The sequence below is a fragment of the Lolium perenne genome, chromosome 1, assembly GCF_019359855.2.
Source record: "Lolium perenne isolate Kyuss_39 chromosome 1, Kyuss_2.0, whole genome shotgun sequence".
In the NCBI taxonomy this organism is placed as follows: Eukaryota; Viridiplantae; Streptophyta; class Magnoliopsida; order Poales; family Poaceae; genus Lolium; species Lolium perenne.
Window position 1 is genome coordinate 13,970,590 of NC_067244.2, and position 7,485 is coordinate 13,978,074.

Sequence of the window (7,485 nt, forward strand, 5' to 3'; positions counted from 1 at the left end):
ACAATGCTTTTACAATAACTTGATCAAGATTGTGTTGGCTGCATGTCACCTAAAAAATTATTTTTGTTATCACTTACCTACTCGAGGATGAGCAGGAGTTAAGCTTGGGGATGCTGATACGTTGCAAACGTATCTATAATTTTTTATGCTTCATGCTTGTTTTACACCAATTTCTATATGTTTTATCTACACTTCGTGGCACTTTTATGCATTTTCTGAAACTAACCTATTGACAAGATGCCACAATGTCAGTTCCTGTTTTTTTTTCTTCTGTTTTTGTATTTCTGAAAAGTTGTACAGGAAATATTCTCAGAATTGGATGAAACAAAAGCCAAACCTCCTATTTTTCCCGACACAAAGACGGAGTCCAGAGCAGAGACGGAGGAGGGCCAGGGAGAGGCCACACCTGCCCTTGGCACGGCCCCCTGGCCGCGCCTAGGGGTGGTGTGGGGCCTCCTAGTGCCCACCGACCTCGCCCTTCCGCCTATATATTGCCTTCAACGCAAAAACCCTAAAACAACGAGCCTCCGTCCACGAAAAGTTTCGTCGTCGCCGCCATCTTGCAGACAAGTTTTGGGGGTCAGAAGTTGCTGTTCCGGCACCCTGCCGGGACGGGGATTGACCCCCGGAGCCATCTCCATCGACTCCACCGCCTCTACTTCGACTCCATGATGGTTTGTGAGTAGTTCCCCCATGGACTACGGGTTCTCGGCTGTAGCTAGTTGGTACTCTCTCTCCCATGTACTTCAATACAATGATCTCATGAGTTGCCTTACATGATTGAGATCCATATGATGTAATTGGTGTTGTGTTTGTTGGGATCCGATAAATTGTGGAATTGTGATCATATTGTTCATCATATTATCATACTATTGTTTATTTAAGATCTTGCATGCTCTCCGGTACTTGTAGTTACCCTGATCAAGTAGTTGCATGTATCTCCAAGAGGGAGCATTTATGCTCGATAGTGGATTCATGCCTCTAGTAATCTGGGAGAGTGACAATAACTCCTAAGGTTGTAGATGTGTTGTTGCTACTAGGGAGAAAACAACATATCTTTATCCAAGGATAATTATATTGTTTATTTTACATACTTTAGTAAATGCAATAATCTGTTGCTTGCAATTTAATACTGAAAGGGGTGCGGATGCTAACCTGAAGGTGTATTATTAGTCATAGATGCAGTTCGATTACGGTCTATGAATCATGTTGTAATACCCAATTAAATACTACAGTAAACTTTATCTTATCATAGCATGCATTCTTATGCCCTCACAATTATCAATTGCCCAACTGTAATTTGTTCACCCAACACATGTTATTTGGAGAGTTACCACTAGTGTAGATAGCTGGGAATCCCGGTCCTTCTGTCATCATCATTGCTCTACAGTTAACTATGCACTGGTATATTTTCTGGTGCCATTGCCTCTATGTTACTGCTACTGCTGCTGTGTTACTATTGCCATTGCTCTCATATTACTGCTGCTTTCACATCAACCTTGTTACTAGTGCTTTTCCACGTGCAGCTAAATTGACAACTCCGATGTTAAGGCTTATAAGTATTCTTTGTCTCCCCTTGTGTCGAATCAATAAATTTGGGTTTTACTTCCCTCGAAGACTGTTGCGATCCCCTATACTTGTGGGTCTTCACGCCACTCGCCCGCACTGTGCTGCTCGACCACGGGCGGTAGTACCGCCCTTTGGTGGCCGGTACTATCGGCCCAAGCTGACCAGCCCCAACGGGCAGAAAAACGTGAGCCCGTATTTAAGCCTTTTTCTTTCTCTCTCTTTTACTACTTCTTCAACCTCTTGCTCTCCACCATTGTTGCATTTTGAGAGCTCTTCCTCTCCCTCAATCCCTCCATGATTCTTGCTCAAATTTGAGGAAAAGAGAGAGGAGATCTAGATCTATATTTGCACCAATCAAATTCCCCTCGTTGTGAGGGAATCTCTAGATCTAGATCTTGGAGAGAAATTTTGCTTTCCTCTTTTATTTTGTTCTTCCTCTTTTATTCCCCCAATAGCTTTAATAGCTTTGTCGGAATTTGAGGGTGAAGGACTTGAGCATCTTTGTGGTGTTCTTGTCATTGCATTTGGTGCATCGGTTTGACTTCTCCGCCTGATACGTGGAGGTGAAAGTTCGTGAGTATATTTCTCCGGGAGCTTGTTCCTCTTGGGTCTTTGGACCCTAGATGGCTTAGTTGTCTTTATGGTGTTCTTGGGGACTCCAATTAAGTTGTGGAGATTCTTGAAGGGCAAGGCCTTTGTTGCGATTTATTGGGAGCCTCCAATTAAGTTGTGGAGATAGCCCCAAGCTTTGTGCGGGTTCGGTGACCACCCTAAGGTTCCATAGTGGATCGAGGACATCCCTTTGGTGGGAATTCTCGAGGAGAATACTGTGAGGCCTTTGTGTTGTTTGGAGTGACTTGTCCTCCACACCGCTACAACGGAGAGTAACAATCGCAAGAGTGTAAACTTCGGGATACATCATCGTCTCCGCGTCACCTCGGTTATTCCTATACCCGAGATATTTACTTATGCACTTTACTTTATGATAGACTTCGTGCTTGAAGTTATATATCTTGCTATCACATAGTTGTTTATATTGCTTAGCAAAAGTTGTTGGTGCATATAGGTGAACCCTAGTTATATAGGTTTTTGTGCTTGACAAATTAAACGCTAGTTTTATTTCGCATTTGTTAAGCCATAATCGAAAAAGTTTTAATCCGCCTATTCACCCCCCCTCTAGGCGGCATCCGTGTCCTTTCAATGCAGAGTGCTCCCTCCTCCTACCTAAATCTATACATATCAAGTTAACTACAAAAAAATATTATTTAGGAAAAAAATCCTATATGTGTTTGTAGTCTTTGAACATATATGTCTTCTCCATAGCTCCATCACGTCCGGGTTGGAAGGTCTTTGTGATGACAACAACCTGGTCACCAGTCTGCACAACATCATCCGAGTGGCATACCTCACGACCGATCTAAAACGGAGAACATATGGATTAAAGGAGAGAAAGAAGAACAAGATGAAGCACGAAAAACAAGACGAATGAAGAACATACATGCAGAACCGGCACACGGATGGAAGAGTGTGGCACAGACACGCCATGAGCAACTAGGCATTAGGCCAAGGCCAAGCTGAAACTCTTGTGCAACTCTTGATCTAAAGCATAACTAGGGAGAGATGGGGATGAAATGTATGGTTTCTACTGGATAGTGGAGCATTGTGAGATCTAGATTTCATATATAGGGGGATGCTATGGGATCCATGTTAAGTAGTGGAGAGAGAGGAGTGCGGCGGCGTGGTTAGAAAATAAGTGTTCCGTGTATTATATAGGAGTAAGTCGACATCTCGCGTTAGCTTAATGGGCCCTTGAGTTAGTGAGGCACAACTCTAGGCCTCGCTTTCTCAAAGGCCCCATAGGTAATGGCTAAAATCTGGTGGGGCCACAGTTAGATGCAGTTGACCAGTCGTAACAAATTAAAAGAATGCGAATTGGAGAATAACTGCTCATATATATTTCACCCTCAAGCCTGCAGATTCCCTCAGGCGCAACCTGGCCATGCAATTTCACCTTTTGTTCACCGATTATGTATGCCATGTTGTAGCAGCCTAGGCGGTGGTAGGCCACACTTGTCAGCGAGAAGAGATTGAAAAGTCTCTCCGCAGTAAACGTCAAGTCTAATCCATGATGACATAAGATATGCCCGATTTCAGGTACTACGACATTAATAAACGCCCGATCTGTATTGGCACCTACCACGACGTATATATCTGCAGCTATATATGGGTGCTACCACGACAAATATCTGTGTGCCAGCCTCGATAGCCACCGAGATTGCTTGTGCACCAGGAAGTTTTAAATGCCGAGGTATGTACCTAAGCGTCGTGCTTGCCCAAACACGGCAAAAAGGCGACAAGAATAACTACGTCGAGGAAACTGCAGAAGCGGGCGCTTTTTTCACGGCGCATTGCTATACAAAACTCTCGTACACTACACGTCAACTGAAACGCCTCGGTACATTAATAGATGGTGCAGACAGTACTGCCAGATATAGATAAGTTTTGCACAATTATGTTGTGTTAGGCAGATGTTTAACGATACCAAAATTACTCACAATAAACAAACCATAATCAAGTGATCTATTCCATTAATCAGACAGTAATTTACATTTCATTAAGATATAAAATTTCATTAAGGTTAAAATGATATTACACTACAACACTGTTAGAGTGCGACACAACTCCAAAAGAAAGAAACATAAAGTAAATCCAAAAAGATAGATGGAGAAATCTAAGATTATGTGACAAATCCTAGATTTCTCCATTTATCCTACGATAACTTGAAAAATAAAAATCCTATTCTAATCCTATTCTTGAGCGTCTCTCTATTGTTGTACCACGATACAGAGGATGGACTCCATGTCACTGTCATCATCCCCACTCTCGTACTATCTCCTGATCTGGTACATTGCGATGACGGTAGTGACATGGCTTCTATCCTTTGTGCGCCTTACGTTGATGACGACGTCCAAATGTCCGCCACTCTCCATGGATGGTTGGATATGAAAGGGATGACATATCGATTAGAACCAGGAACGGAAGTGGAGGTGGAGGTGAAAGAACAAAATGCAACACGGTATGTAGAACACCATTCCATGAACCGGGGCCATTCGAGCATGAATGCGACGTACAGAAATTGAAAAGGACACGGATGCCGCCTAGAGGGGAGGGGGGTGAATAGGCGGTTTAAAACTTTTACGAATATGGCTTAACAAATGCGAAATAAAACTAGCGTTTAATTTGTCAAGCACAAAACCTATATAACTAGGATTCACCTATGTGCACCAACAACTTATGCTTAGCAATTCAAGCAACTATGTGATAGCAAGATATATAACTTCAAGCACGAAGGCTATCACAAACTAAAGTGCATAAGTAAAGAGCTCAGGTATAGGAATAACCGAAGTGACGCGGAGCCAACGATGTATCCCGAAGTTTACACTCTTGCGAGTGCTACTCTCCGTTGGAGCGGTGTGGAGGTCAAGTCACTCCAAATGCTCGAAGGCCACCGTATTCTCCTCGAGAATTCCCACCAAAAGGGATGTCCTCGATCCACTATGGAACCTTAGGGTGGTCACCGAACCCGCACAAAGCTTGGGGCTATCTCCACAACTTAATTGGGGGCTCTCAATAAATCGCCACAAAGGCCTTGCCCTTGAAGAATCTCCACAACTTAATTGGAGTCCCCAAGAACACCACAAAGACCACAAAGACCACTAAGCCGTCTAGGGTCTAAAGACCCAAGAGGAACAAGCTCCGGGAACAAGCTCCCGAAGTGAATATCTCACGAACTTTCACCTCCACGTATCACCGCGGAGAAGTCAAACCGATGCACCGAATGCAATGGCAAGAACACCACAAAGATGCCCAAATCCTTCACTCTCAAATTCCAACAAAGCTACTAAAGCTAATTGAGTGAATAAGAGAGGAAGAACAAAATAAGAAGAGGAACACCAAATTTCTCTCCAAGATCTAGATCTAGTGATTCCCTCACAAAGAGGGGGATTTGATTGGTGCAAATGTAGATCCAGATCTCCTCTCTCTTTTCCTCAAATATGAGCAAGAATCATGGAGGGATTGAGGGAGGGGAAGCTCTCATGAGTTCAACAATGGTGGAGAGCTTATTGGGGAAGAAGAAGTGCTGAAAGAGAGAACAAAAAGAAGGCTTAAAAAGGGGTCCTTAATTTTCTGCCCGTTGGGGCAAGAGATCCTGCTTGGGCCGGTAGTACCGCTCAGTGGACCACGGTACTACCGCCCAGCCCACTCCCGCAGAAGTACCCAGCAGGCGAGCAAGGGATTAGGGGCGTGTGCATGCGCGCGTGCGTGCTGCTCGGTTGAGCCAGTGGTGCGGGGCGTGCGGGGCGCTTTGCTGTGCGACCAGGAGAGGAAGCTGGCCACGCTCGGGTGGAGGCTGGAGGCTCCGGCCGCGGTACCGGCCCGGGTACCGCCGGGGAGCCCCAATCCCCTGGATACTTACTGAGAGCAAAGCCACCTGGGCGGTACCGTGGGCGGTACCACGCCCGGAGGCTCCGGCCATGGGCAGGCCGGTGGTACCGCTTGCGCCTCCGGCCACTGCTCCCTCCTCTCCATTTACTTTTCTTCTTTTAAACACAAATATTGAAATGCAAATAACTTGAGCTTGGAAAATCCAAATGAGACGAAACCAATTTTGTTGGAAAGAGGACGACAAAAGCTACCCCACAAATATGAAAACTAGTGGGGGTTGATTTTCTATTAATTTTAGAGGTGCAACACCTCAATACGAGAAATTGAGAAAATCACCAAAATCGAAAACGCAACAAGTGATCTATGCGAAATCCGTTTTCGATGAACTAGAGCTTGTCATGGAAATAACCACAAGCTCTAAAACACCACATGGATAAGATCCAAATAACAACCAAGAAAGATGATGCAAGGATGCAAAGGTTTGACCGTACTCCGAGCGATACGACCGAGTTACTCACTCGAGAGCCCCTTGATAGTACGACCATTATCCTATAAACCGGTCTCCCAACTAAACCACGAGACCGGTAAGAAAGAAACCCTATCAAGAGCAAATCTTAACCTTGCGCATTTCACTTGAGCTTGATGATGATGATCTTGACCGCAACAAGGATGGAACGCCGTTCTTGATTGTGCTTGCTTGATGTCTTGCGGATTGCTCCCCCATAATCCACTATAGGAGAGCTTCTTCTTCGGTGCATCTTCACATATCCATGAGCACATATGAATGGCAAGCTTCAAGCATGTGAGCTCTTTGAGTTGACTCATCTTGAACTTGCACCTCATTTCTTCGTATTGCAACCTTGACGCCAACTAATCGTTCAAGCATTGCCTATGGACAACTCCTACACATATAACTCAATGCAACCATTAGTCCATAGGGATTGTCATTAATTACCAAAACCACACATGGGGGCTCTATGCACTTTCAGACTGTGCCAGATCAGGAGATAGTGGACACCCTTGAGATCTTAAATTTGCGTTTCATGTCCTTGCCACGACGAGAGTTGGGAGGTAAGTTAGTAGCGAGATGGAAGTTGGTCAGATCTAATTTTTCCCGATCTAGGATTTGTCTTGCTAGTTGTAAGTTCTAATGGTGAGTGCGTCTGCATACAGAGTATAGAGTGGGCAATGCAGGTATACTGTATTATATAGAAAATCTGGCTAGGAAGTCGGGGTTAGGGTTTATTTATGGGGTATAGAACAAGTGCAGCAAACTATTTGGGTCAAGTTTGCGCAAAGGTCCCATCTATAAACAATGCAAGATTTGGCAGAGGTGGACCACACTTTTCAGCGAGACGTTACTGACAAGTCAGCGAACTTTTGACGTCGATTACAATCGAGAGGGTGCAACTTTTAATGCCTCCATTCCGTCTACCACGACACTACTTACCACTAGGCTTTCGTGCAACC